The sequence below is a fragment of the Notamacropus eugenii genome, chromosome 4 (assembly GCF_028372415.1).
Source record: "Notamacropus eugenii isolate mMacEug1 chromosome 4, mMacEug1.pri_v2, whole genome shotgun sequence".
NCBI classification, from domain to species: Eukaryota; Metazoa; Chordata; class Mammalia; order Diprotodontia; family Macropodidae; genus Notamacropus; species Notamacropus eugenii.
In genome coordinates, this window is record NC_092875.1 from 301,869,094 (window position 1) to 301,883,811 (window position 14,718).

The window sequence follows — 14,718 nt, forward strand, 5'->3', positions numbered from 1 at the left end:
TTCCTTAAGTATAAGAATGATTAGGTCACCCCTCTCCTCAATAAAACTCTAATAGTTCCCTATTATTTCTAAGGTCAAATGCAACGTCTTCTATTTGTATTTAAAGCTCTTTATAACCTGGACTCTGGTTTATTTTCAACCTTCCTAAACATTACTTTTACCCATGCATGCTATGGCCCAGCTGTTGTGGGAAATAAGACTGGGAAAATGTGTTGGGGTCAGGTGACTGAATGCCTTGAATGACATATTAAAAAAAATCATACCTCATTCTGTGGTCAATGGGGATCATTTGAAAGCTTTTCCTGTTATTTATCTTTTATTTCATTTTGTTTTTTAAATAAGGAAATTTAGTTTACAAGTGCTATATAGGATGAATTAGAATAGGGAGAGAGTAAAGATCAGGAAAAAGGATATTTGTTCTAGATTCTATTCTGTGATTCTGATGCAAATAAAAATTATTAGCAAGACAGGAAGTGACGGTAGCAAAGAAGACTTATTTTAGAAAGGCAGCATGCAACCTGATCCTCCTGATAGAGGCAGAGTTTAGCTATGGAAAGTCTCCATGGATGTGAAAGCTATTATTGAGTTGCCCAAAGCAGTTCAGATGTCTAACTGTTTGAGAGTGAAGACTTCTCTCAGCATCAGGGGCTGGGTAGCACCAGTCAGGATCAGGGTACATCAGGTTGTAGCGGGATGACTAGTCTCCTTGGTCTCTCTATATGCTCTATTCTTCTGGTCACTGAGTCCAGATGGCTCAGGAGGAGAAAGTGAGGTTGGTGACCTGCACAGCCTTCCCTCACTCAAAAAAAAGTCAAGTGCAAATCATGTCATTGTTTCTCTCTCATGGTCCTCTTTGAAAATGAAGGATGAACACAACAGTAGCAATACTCTATTCTAAATAAGAAACATCATAGTATTTGGCTATAACAATGAATCATATTGAAGGTAAATATGCTATTTTGCATAAAGATAGACCTAAGACTTTTTAAAAACCTGCTGGGGTTTTTTTTTTTTTTTTTGCATATATACTTCAAAGCACTCTTGAATCACAGTATGATGATAAACATGCTTTCACCGGAAACACTGGCAAGATTACATAATATTTACATCTCTGACACTCTTGTAATAGCTCAGAGACAAATAATGAAGGCTACCAATGCCCTGAGTTCCCTATGCCTAGTATGACAGATGAAGAATGATAATAGGGGTCACTATTATTAATATTATTGGCATCACTATTGAAGAACTGGCAACATTATTGAAGAATGTACTAACTTGGAATCAAAGGATTTGGGTTTAAGTCCTAACTCTGACAATTTTCTTATCTCTAAAACAGAAAGGAAGTGGTAGATGAAATGATGTCTATGGTTCTTTCCAAGACTAAAATCTGTGATCCTATAAATTGAGTGGGTGGGAGAATTAAGACACTTCCATCTTTGATGCTTTGGGAGAAGCAATGGAGATTTAATGATTGGAACACCCTTAGCCATTCTAATGGTCAGTCATAAATCTATTGAAAAATAAGACATTTTAAGTTCTAGAGATGTGTATATTGAGAATCCTAAACATTTTTGTTATGTGTGGTTCTCTCTAGATGTAAACAAAGGTCTGCCCCACTGAAGAAATGGTTGCTCTCTCATCACAACAATTTTGTGCATATTTTTCTTAAATAAATTTGTAATAAGAATTTGTAAATCCAGACATGGAATTTTAAAAAGTTGAAAAGCTTTGTAGTTGGAAATAACCCTTGAAGATTCTCAGGAAGATTCTCAGGCTGGATGAGTCTGCTTTTTTTTTTTTTTTTTTTGCAAAATTTCATCTTTATTTTCTTTAGGTAATGGGATGAATATTTTTAACTAAAAAACTGGACAATGAATGCTCCAAGTACCTCAAATGATAAAAACAGATCAAGCAAAATCTCAGCTTGATATGCTGATTGAGTTTAAGTGATTAGTCAAGGAAAACAGATATGAAAATCAGTAAACATTTCTAGTGCTCATGTGCATATGTTTATAAATGGTACTAATTTGGGGGGAAAACTTAAAATGTATTAATTCACCTTACCTAGTATGTTTCTGACTTGTCAACCAAGAATTTATGTAATAAGTGTGTACATATGTCTACTAAGGCAGACAAAAGTAATTTTTAGTGTTATTAAATTCCTTTAGAAGTCATCCCATCCAAAATTTCCTAAAGGCACCCACATAGTAGGCAGATTTATCTCCCAAGAAAACTGACCATGATTTCCCTCTAATCACTGAAATATGAGTGAACTTAGACCTCCAGACTAACATTGTCCAGGTACTAGGGAAAACGCTTGGTATACAGTAAAATGCAGCAAAGTCCTAAGATTAGAAAATTATGAGTGAAATTTACAAAATATTTACTGACTAGAGGCTTTCATACTCTTGAGTATGCAGATGTCTCATTTCAATAGACATAAATTCTCTATATATCCAAAGAGAGAAGTGCTGACACCACAGTCAACAGCAAGAATTGATTGGAATCCCAGGGCATTACATTATTGTGCATTAAGGAAGCCAACTCAATCATCTTATCAAATCTCTCAAAGGAAGTCATAGACACTGCCACTCAAATCATTTGACTTATAAAAAAATAAGTTATAAAAAATATTCTTGTAAATTAGTAAGTTTGGAGTATAGGATGGACTCAACTAACTCCCTTCTGATCTGAAATTCTATGATTTTGATGAATATACAAATTTGGATACTTCAAGTATTTTACAATTCTGACTGCCAAAACTTTATTAGAACAATTTCATCCTAGACAGCTGCTCTTGAAGATTTCATTTTTGTTTTAAATAATAGGCAGTTGTGTTTTTGTCTTTGCTGTTATTTACCCAAAGTCAAGTCTGAATAAGAAATTCAAGATAAAAGGGGCTGAAGATTTGTTGAAGTCTTACCTATGTGTACATATATATGGGGATACATGTATATGTATACACCCACAGAACACACACACACACACACACACACACACACACACACACACACACACACACACACACACACATATATATATATATATATATATATATATATATATATATATATAATGGCTAGAGTTGTCTGATAACTGACCTCTTATATTTCTTTAACATACATGAAATCATCATTAAAAAAACGCTATGCAATTAGAAAAAAGTATTATTTTAGTTCAAGATAAGTAGAATATTCATAAAAACTTTTACAAAATAGTTACCAACTTGTTCTTTGAGAATACTAGCAAAAATATAGCATAGATCATTTCTTAAAAATATTTAAAGATTATTACTTTGCTAGTAAAATCATTATATAAACAAAATATGCAGTCTACTGAATGATGGTGGTTTTAAGTTCCAGTTGAGACAATCCATGTATAGAGAATAATATAGATATGCACCTGTTACAAATATGCTACAGTTTTAAGTCTTGCTAGTTGAACACAGTATCCCAAAGTATCCAAGAAGTTTCACACACAATCCATTTAAGTTACTTTTGGCATAAGGCTCAGCACATCAGAAAAGAACCCCATCCAGCTGAAGTTTTACAGATATAACATGCAGCATCATTGGGTTGTCAAGCCGATTTTTCAGTTAAAATGCAGGTTTGCTCATGTATTCTTCCATTGTCTCCTGTAACACATCAGAGTCTTCTATAGCCTTGACAGCAGTTTTCTTTGAAGTTTCCTGGATTTCTCCACCAATTATAAATTCATCACGAATAAAATAGGCCTTTTCAAAATTAAATATAATATTCGTCTCACAGACATTTCAAAATACTTACCTAGTAATTCCACATAACGGTGTACAATCTCTAGTGTCAACAGTTCATTGTCCTGATTTTCTACTGTGTAACAAAAATATAAGCTAGCATATCTTTTTTAAACAAATTTTAGATCCTTTCAGTCAACAAAACTGCTTGTCCTTTTACCACCGGACAGAATCATGTGTACAATTTCTCGGGTGATCTTTTTTTCTCTCTTTATCAGGGAGTGTGGTATATCGTTTCTGCAGCCTTAATTTCCCCTGTCAACTGAACAACAATGTGAAGTGGATCATGTTGGCAGGGGCCAAGGCCACCGCCCAACTCCTTGTGGGGCTCGGCCCCCCCAACAGCCTCACCGATGGGGCCAGAAGCGGACGCGCTGAAGGAGCGGTGGACTGCTGAGATGACAGGTGAAGCCTCTCCGTGAGTGTGCTTTTTAAGTGATTTATCTGCTAAAATATTTTCCCAACTGGGAACTCTATCACGCAAGCTTTAATTACACCTCCCCCCCCCCCCATTAATAACTGCACAGTTAGAAAGCATCTTCTTTTCAAATGCAAATATACCTGAGAAGCTCTTAAGCTTCTTAAGAATGATTATGTCATTCACATCTTAATAACAGGGTAAACTGATGCAGGCTTTGAAGTTTACAAAACCCTTTACATGCATGATCTCACTGAATCCTGACAGCAACCCTGAGAGATAAAGAAGACATTTTATCCCCATTTGACATATGAGGAAATTGAGACAATAAATGACCTGACAAAAGTCAGCTAGTAAATGGCCAGCTCAGGACTTGAATCCACATCATTTTACTTCAAGTCCACTGATCTTTCCAGTATACCCAGTTAGCTATAATCTTCAGTCAGATTATTTTGTTTCTAGCACTTTGCTGAGATCCATTGTACTGATGGAAAGAAACATTTGGGGGGTTGGATCAAGAGGTAAATAACTTTGGAGCATAGGATAGGCTAATTCTTCTGTGAAGAGGCTTAGGAATGCATAAGGGCACAAATATCCTTGGAAAAGGAAAATAAAGAAGGAGGAGCAGTACAGAAAGGGAGAAGAAAGAAAGACAATTTTATTCTCAAGACCCAAAACTAACACTAGTATTATCGGTACTTGAAATCACTGGTTAACATTTTTAACACTAACTTGAATTAAGGCATAGATGACATAAATTTATGCACGGTACAAAGGAGAAACAGGATTATATAATGAATGGAATGTTGGACTTGAAATCAGGAAGACCTAATTCAAATCCGCTCTGGACGTTTGGCTTCTCCCAATCCGCTAGCGTCTCCTTAAAATGGAGATAATGATACCCACAGGATTTGCTTCACAGGATGATAAATATATGAAATATTTCCTTAAAGTGCTATGTAGATGTTAGTTATTATTACAGGTCAAATGAAATAAAATATAGAAAGAGCTTTGAAAAGGTAAAATATAATGTTTTGATTTATAAAATATGATGGTTATATAATAAATGCAAAGGTAAAATATAATGTTTATGATTTCGCATGTAAAATTATTATCACATTTCTTGCCTTCTCAACAGATAGTAGAGAAGTGGGAGAGAATTCAGAATGCCAACTTTTTTAAATAAAAGAATGTTAAACATGAATACATAATAATTTTATAAAGAAAACAAAAGGTAAAACATATAAATGTCCATTTTTATTGCCGTTGATGTTATTTAATAATACTAGTTAGTATTTATAGAGTTTTAAGATGTACAAAAGACTTTACAAAAAATTATTTCATTTAGGAAAAGTAATGAAGATGTTGGATGATTGCCAAATTCCAAAAAGATCTTAGTAGACTATTATAGCATGGTACTGGATCTAAGATGAAATTTAATAGGGATAAATGTCAATTTTCACATTTGAGCTCAAAATAATCAACCTCCATATACAAGATGGGGAGGTATGTTCAGCTAGTAGTTTGTCTAAAAATGACTTGAAGCTTTTTTGTGGACTAAAAAGGCAATATGCATCAAACAATGGTATCAATATGACAGCCCAAAATATTACTTTGACCTTCAACTATTTTGAAAAGCATAGTTATGCTGTATTTTGAAGGGAAAGTATCACCACATCCAATGTTGCCTTATGTTTAGTTGTGGGAACCACAGTTTAGAAAGGATGTTGATAAACTAGAAGGCTTCATGAGAGTAGTAGTTAGGTGAAGGCCTGGAGATCATATCATCTGGAAAGCCCCCTAAGGAACTAGAGATAGTAAGTCAGAAGAAGAGAAGACAGAAGACTGGAGGAATTTGACCACTGTCTACGTATTTGTAAAGAGGGATTAGATTTGTTCTGATATACCCCAACGGGCAGAATCAGAGTTCATGTGAATAAAAGTTCCCTAACAAGTAGATCTCTCTCAAAGTGAAATAGGCTATCATGGGAGATAGCTGGTTCTCCTTCATTCATGCGGTCTTTAAGCAAAGGCTAGATAGGTTAGCACTTTTCAGGTATTTTATAAAATGGAATTATGTTGGTTTTTTTTATTAAATTAGATAACCTCTGAGGTTATTTCCAACTTTGAGATTCTGTGAGTCTGAGATAATATGATTCTTTTTATATTTGGGACCAAATAGTCTTTTAATTTTGGAGATTAATTAATTGCCCTAGAAATTGAAACTTCACATATGATATTGTTTCTGTGAGCAAATGTGTTTCTAGTGCCAAAAACAAACAAACAAAAACTTTTGGGACACAGCTGTTCATAAAGTTGAGAGTTGCTTATAGTGAACATTAATTTACAGGTCTTGTATGTTAAGGAAGCAATCTGCAGGATTTCAGCAGCATCTGTCTTTGTAGGCTCATGGGGAATGTTAATAACTAAATTCTATTAAGTACCTCTTCCCAAACCAGTGCTTCATCTTCCTTCCTCTCTGGGGACTGTTGGGTCATTGGCTGACCTTTCCTTTCAGTCCATGAAACTCAGGCCTCTCTGAGAGCTGGAAGCTGATCTGTTGCTAAGTATGAATTGCCTTTGTCCTTTCTTTATTTTTTAATATGAATCTTGAGTTTTATTAAAAGATCAAAAGAAAAGTGGTCATTCAGTCATTCAAAAAACATTTCTCAAGTCCCTACTATGTGACATGCACTGTGTTAAGTGTTGGGAACAGAAAAACAAAAATAAAACAGTCTCATTGTGGAGTTCTTTCTTCCTCATACATCATCAAACAATGAATTAGGAAGCATATATTAAGCGCGTATGTGCCAAGCATGGTAGGTTTGGGGCTAAAAAGGGAAAAGAATGAACAGTTTTCGTTCTCAAAGAGCTATCAGAGAAGTCAATCAGTCTTTTGAGAATGGTCCTAGTAGTGGAATAGCTGGACCAAAGTTTATATTCTGTTGGTGGAACTGCATGTACATACAGAGATAAATGCAAGCCAGTCTGGGATGGGGAGGTATTAGAAAACGTCTGATGTAGGTAGCAGAGATTGAGCTCAGCTTTGAAGGAAGCTAGAGAAATGACAATGAAGGGGGACAGCATTCCAAACATGGACAACAGCCCATACAAAGGCATGGAGATGGAATATCAAGAATGGAAAACAGCAAAAAGCCAATTTGGCTGGGATGTAAAGTGTATGAAGTTGAGTAATGTGTAATTAATTAATTCAGTCTGGAAAAGTGGGATGAAGTCAGATAGCCCTTGACAAAAATAGCAAGGTACAGAAGAAGGGTTGGTTTAGGAGAAAGATAAAAACTTCCATTTTGGAAGTAAGATAATGTAATTAGAAGTGGATATATTTATCTAGTTTAAAGTCTTCATTTTAAAACTGAAGCAACTGATGCCCAGAGAGGTGGTGACTTTTCCTATGTCCCAGAATAGTAAATGGCAGTAAAAAGTATCAAAGGCATACAAACTACTATGTAGAAGCAAGATATATGCCAGATAAATTGAAAGGTGATTTCAGAGGAAAGGAAGGATGACTAAAGAGAAGTGGAAAGGGTTATTTTAGAAGATAGGACTTTAGCTGAAAAAAAGAGGACTTTTGCTGAGGAAAAACTGACTTTAGTTTGAATGACAGAAATGAGCAGGGCAAGAGTGCCTAGCATTGGGAGACATCCAATCAAAAAACTCAGAAAAGTGTCATATGTGTCAAAGCACTTAGAGGGGAGTAAGGCATAAGGAGCCCGAAAGGGTAGGAAGAGGCTATGTTCTAAAGAACTTGAAAAGTTATAGGATTTGTAATCTGATCCTGCAGACAATGAGGGGCACTGGAGTTGATTGAATAGAAGGGTATCATGGTGAGAACTAAACTTCAGGAAGATTGACATGAAAGATGAATTGTAGCAAGGAAATATTTGATGTTGGGAGACCACTCAGAAGACTAATAATCCAAGTGTGATGAGATGAGAATCTGCTCCAGGTGGCAACAGAGTAAGGGGAGAGAAGGGAGCATATTCAAGAGATGCTGGAAATGTAGAAACAACATGGCTTGACAACTGATTGGATATGGCATGATAAAAGAGAATAAGGAATTGAGAATGATACCTCAAATATGAGCCCGAGTGACTGGGAGGATGGTGATACTCTCAATAGTAAGAGTGAGCTAGGAAAAGGTAAAGAGTTTTGGTGAAAAGTAAAAATTTCAGTTTTTACATTGAATTTACTATGTCTATGGGACATCCAATTTGGGATGTCCAACAGGCAGTTGGAAGTATGAGAATAGACATCACAAGAATGGTTAGGATTGGGTATGAAAGTTATCTGTATAGAGATGATAAGAAACCATAGGCGCTAATGAGATTACAAAGTGAAAGAGTATAGAAGGAGGAGAGAAGAAGGTCCAGGACTGAGTTTTAGGGGACCTCCATGGTTAGTGGTCAAGATGTAGACAATATTCAGCAAAGGAGACAGCACAAAGTTATCTGGAACCCCCCCCCCCCACAAATATCTCTAGGAATTCTTTGCCTTTGGGAATATCTTTCTTATTTCAATCTGGCACAAGACATTCTCCATGATGCTGGCAAACATCTTTAGCAAGCCTCTGCCTCCCTGTTTGATGCTTCATCTGCTGTTGATATCTAGGGGCAAAAAGATTGTACAATGAAATGAAAAAATGTACTAGATTTTTGAATCGAAGGATCTGGATTCAAATCCACAATTTGTTACTTAGTATTTGTGTAATTTCTCTGTACTTTAATTCAATTAGAATACATCTAAGATCCCTTCTATATCTAATATCTGTGCGTGGTACATTGCTTGAATGTAGACGGACATTTAAAATGAATTTATTACTGATGGCAAGAAAAAAAGTTTGGGTGGAATATCTGGCTTATTAAAAATCAATGCATGCAAGAAATAATCTGCCCTTGACCAAAGCAGAAGTTTGGCCTGATGTTTACGTAAACTGTTCAGATACTGAGTTATATTCACTGTACTCAGATCACCACCAACAAGCTGATTTGTCAGAAATAAACCCTGAAAACTGAGAATTGAGGCAGAGAAGTTTAAAACCCTACTATAACAATACAGCAACATATCTTTTCAAAATTAAATAAATGAGTTTCTTATAAATTAGATATAAAATATGAATACCTTTTGAGTTGTGACCTGACAGGGAAGGAGGAATAGACAAGCATCTATATAACACCTAATATGTGCCATACACTTGCCAAGTGCTTTGTAAATATTATCTCAGTTAATTTTTACACTGAAAGGCAGGTGATGTTATTATCCTGATGTTACAGTTAAGGAAACTGAGGCAAACATGAGGTAACTGACTTGCCCAGGATCATGTGGAACTAGAAAGTACCTGAGACTGGGTTTCAACTCAAGGTCTTCTTGATTCCAGGTCCTGCTGGACATTTTCATCTGAACCTTCTATCTGCATCTGAAACACAATATAAGTAGAATGAGCTACTTTTGTCTCTGAACTCATGCTTCCTATAAATTTCTTTGTTTACATGAAGGATACCACCATTCTTGCATAGTGCCTGCATATAATAGGAGCTTGGTAAGTGCTTCTTGGTAGATTGAATGATCCTTGAAGTTTGAAAACTTGGCATCACCTATGACTTACACTATCCTTCACGCCATATATCCAACCAACTTCCAACTCCTCTCTATTCAACTTCAATCTGTTCCCTTTTCTCTATTCACATGAATACCACTTGAGATCAGGTCTCATCATCTCTCACCTAAACTATTCCAATAACCTCCTAATTTATGTTCTAGTCTCCAATATCTCCCTTCTCTAATCTACCTTTCATAGGTGTCAAATTAATTTCCTAAGACACAGTTGAAACCACATAATTTTCCTGCTCCCAAATCTTTGGTGCCTCTCTATGGACTCTGGAATAAAATGAGAACTTAGGCTGGTTATCTATGACCTTGGTCCCATCTACTTTTACAGGTTTATTTCATGTTATTCCCTTTCATGCATTATACATTCCAAGCAAATTGGTCCACTCACCATTTTTCAAACTTGACCTTCTATCTTATTCTCATTGCTTTCTCTTAGAATCCTAACTTCCTTTAAAGCTCTCCCCAGATGCTGCCATTTATGAAGCTTTTTTGACTTCCTCAGTTTATAGTGTCCTCTACTCTTCTGAAATATTCTTGTGTTTTCATAAAGTGTGCATTTTCAGCTCTCCAAACGAATGTAAGCTCCTTAAAGTCAAGAACTGTTTTCTATTTGCACATTTCTTTCCATATAGCATACATTTAAAGCATATTGTCTGACCTGAGTTGAACTTTCTTTCTATGTATAAAGGCAGGCATCCAAACCAATGACTGGATATTCCCATTTTATCTCAATTAAAGAATCACATTTTTCTCAGTTAAAGAACCATATTTTTTCCTATAGAAAAAAATGATAACCTGTACCAAAAGATGGAACTTACACAATGAAAAGAAGTGTACGGCTTACTTTCAGCATTACCACTTATTTGAAGCTATACCTAAGCACTTCTTTCTTCCCTTCAACAAAACCTTGCATTATGCTCAGCCCTCTCTCACACATCCTAATATTTCTCAACAATATCTTAACTCTACTCTACCTTCTATCACTTTATGCTTACTCTCATCCATTCTATAATGATGTCTTCTTGTCAACTACCACAGAATTTATAACGTGTACACTTCCTTCAGAAGTTACCATATATTTCATATATATCTGTCCACTTTTCCCAACCTGTGGGTGGACTTCTTGAGTGAAAGAAGATACCCTAAATTATTCATCTTTGCATCCCCTCAGTGCCTACCACATAGAAGGCTTTCATAAATTTTTGGTGATTAAGTCATTCCCCTTCATTGCTATAAAACTTCATTAATTACTTGAGCTGAAATGGCTTTTGATGTTTGGTTCCTTTGAAGCACAACTAAGCCAAAACAAAAATGTGAATGCAACAGGCAGTAACAATCTCAAATGTTTAAGCTCTCTGGAGATGAACTTCTTCACTAGAGTAGGAGGGAAATGTTGAAACTAAAACCAGTGAGGCATGGTATCTTAATTAAAAGGTAAGTCTTGCTAAAGCCAACTGCAATTCAATATGGTTCCAGTCACTAAATATTCCCTTTTCAATTACACTGTTACCTCTCTGTAAAAGATGAGGGAAGGACCATCTATAGAAAATATAAAAAGATGAAGAATATATAATGCACAATAATAAATTGCTTTAGCAATGATTGATATTTGATTTTTTCAACAGTCAAAAAATCAACCTCACATTGCTGGAACTGCTGAAAAGTAATAAAATTTTGCAAATTAACTATATTTTCCATTTTTCTCCAGATAGCAGTAAGTTAACAGGAGGTAGTGTGGTGCAGTAGAAAGAATATTACCCGTGTGACCTTGGGCAATACAGTTTATCTGTGAGGGCCTCAGTTGCTCATCTATAAAAAGAAGACATTTGACTAGGTAGATTCTAAGTCACCTTCTAAATCGGTCTGTGATGCTAAATTTCTATGGCTGTCCTCCACTGAGCCCTATTTCTTATTGCTTCCCTGAATGATAAGTCAATGGAAAAATGGTAATCCAAGTTTCTATCACCGAGGCAAGAGTTCTGGTTAAGATTTTATCTTTACCTTTAAAGTATCTTTGATACTCTTTCTTCAAATTTGGAAATGGAAGACTCTGTGAACTTGTACAGTAGCTGAAAGAATAAGGGCAGGCTTTATTTTATTTTTGCATTTCTATCTCTATTATCGAATACAGTCCCTGAATACAGGTCCTGAATAAATGAATAAGTGGATGGCCAGAAGTCTTTAGTTTAGCTTGAGATTACCCTTACCATTAAAAATGTGCAAGTCTGCCTCACTTAAATCCAATTCACATTTAAGTCAAGATGTCACCCATTACCTCATGATGTCATTGGTCCTCTCTTAAAATGAAGGAAAAAAATGTTTAGCAGAGAATAAAAGAAAACTCAGAAGGAAGCACAGAAAGCAGGGTGGTTTTTAAAATGATGTTCATTATTTATTACATTTTAAAAAAATAAACAGTGTGAAATGAAAATTCATGATTTTATATTGAACCCTCTTTTTTAATATTGTGCTGTGTACATGGAAATGTTCTCTTATCTTTTTGTATTGAAGTTAAAATGTATAAAATTAAAAAAATATTTCAAGGCTCTGGGTAAAGTTCTGAGACAACTAAATAGTTGTCAATATCCATTGAAAGAGGGAGTTTCTTCCCTGGGAATTCTCTATTTCAGTGAAATCAGAGGGTTGGGAAAAATGAATCTTAAACTTGTAGCCATATGCCCCTAAGTTTGTAGGCAGTGAACTAATTGTCATTTTTGCTTTCATGGCTTTGAGATAGGATTTTCTATAAGATGAAATTTGTCTTTTGAACATGTTAGTGACAGAATCTGTGATGTAGTGTATATAATACTAACCAGGGAGACAGGATGAGATTCAAATCTTACTGAGTTTGTTACAGTTATCTAACCCAAGGCAAGTCATTAAACCTCTCTAGGTTTCTTCATCTATAAAACAAGTAGGCTTAAGAAGATGATCTGTAAAGTCCTTTCTAGCTTCAGATCTGAGATCTTGACTCCCCAAATCTTGACAGTGTTTGAATGAGGCGGTTCGTGGACAGAGTTAGTGGACAGAGTAGTTTGGTTAACAGAATACTAGCCTTGGAGTTAGGAAGACCCAAGTTTGAAACTTTCCTCAGATAACTAGCTAGTTGTGTGGCCCTAAGAAATCACTTAACCTCTCCTGAACTCCATTTCTTCATCTGTAAAATGGGGGCAGATAAGTGATACAGTAGATAGAGTGCTGGGTCTGAAGTCAGGAGGATTCTTCCTGAGTTCAAATCTGAATTCAGACACTTATTAGACCTTGAGCAAGTCACTTAACCCTATTTGCCTTAGTTCATCTTCTATAAATTGAGCTAGAGAAGGGAATGCCTAATCACTCCCACATCTTTGCCAAGAAACCCCCAAATGGGTTCACGAAGAGTTGGACATGATGGAAACAACTGTATAACAATAATATGAGTGATAATAATAGCACTTATCTACAAGTTTGTTGTCAAGATTGAATGAGATCATACATGTTTGCAAACCTTACAGTTCAATGCTAGATATTATTAAAGAAAATAACACATTTCTCCCCAAATGTCACCCACCAGGAGGATAAGAAATATATCTCTGGGAAAGAATGATCCCTGGCATTAGTCTCTGAGCATGACGCTTTCTGTTATTGTTGTTCAGTTATTTAGTCATGAATCATTCTTTGTAGCCCTGTAGACCATAACACACAAATACTGTCCATGTGGTTTTCTTGGAAAAGATGCTACAGTGGTTTGCCAATTCCTTCTCCAGTGGACTAAGGCAAATGGAAGCTAAGTGAGCTACCCAAGGTCACATAGCTAGTAAGTGTCTGAGGCTAGATTTGAACTCAGGTCTTCCTGATTCCAGGCCCAGGGCTTTATTCACTGAGATATCTAGCCATCCTCCTTCTTCTTTTTTATTTATTTATTTGCTGTAGTGCTTTTCAAGGCATGGACTGTTTTGTCAGGATGAACCTATCCCATGGCGTGGAACTTCATCTATGGTCCCTGGTAATTTATTTCTCATGATTGGGAACAAATTAGATGAATGGTCAGTTCCTGGAAAACTATGGTATGATTCTTTGGGAAAGGAATTTCCTATATGATCTTAGGAAATTTTGGAAGAACCCAAGTGTCAGTAATACATGGCTCTTTCAAAATTAGCTAGCTGCGTCGTTCACCAAATTGTTAAGAACTCTACTTTAGGAAGTAATTTCCAAATACAATTGACTGATGAATACTAGGCTTTATCAAGTCAAAGACTGTTGTGTGGGTTAAATTCCACATCTCTGGCAGGGCCTAGCACAGAGATACAAATGAAGTGGACAATTAATAAATATTTGTTGCTGTAATTATTGCTAGTCCCAGGTAGCAACTTGAGCTCTTTTGAGTAAATGTATATCCAACAGGATGCTGTTTTATGTTGAACCTCACTCATTAACAGACATGACTTTGCTCAAAAGAGAGGTAGGTATTTAATTAACACTAACAAACAAATAGACTTGCAAGGAACTTTCTAGCTCAATGCAAGCATACATACATACATACATACATACATACATACATACACACACATATATATATAATGACTCAAAAATTGACAACATTAAATTTAAGTAGCTTATTTTTTCCCAAATACATATTGACAACATAATTCTTAACAATAACACTAAAGATACTGACGTGCAAGCATTTCTGCAAATAGTATAAAATTAGAATTACAGGTCAATACTTCCTTCGGCCCCATTAGACATGTTTTGACATGAGACAATGCAATTGCCACTTGTGAAGCAAGCTGAGAGCTACAGTGAGAATTTGAGAAGCTACATATGATGTTGACTAGTTTCAGTTGTGTCCCACTTTCTGTGACCCCATCAGGAGTTTTCTCAGCAAAGATACTGGAATGGTTTGCCATTTCCTTCTTCA

General features: G+C 35.7%; 1 pseudogene; it reads right to left on the reverse strand.

Moving 5' to 3' along the window:
• Positions 1-3,346: 3,346 nt before the first annotated feature.
• On the reverse strand, positions 3,347-4,060 carry LOC140498439 (AP-1 complex subunit sigma-3 pseudogene; annotated as a pseudogene).
• Between the last annotated feature and the right edge of the window lie 10,658 nt (positions 4,061-14,718).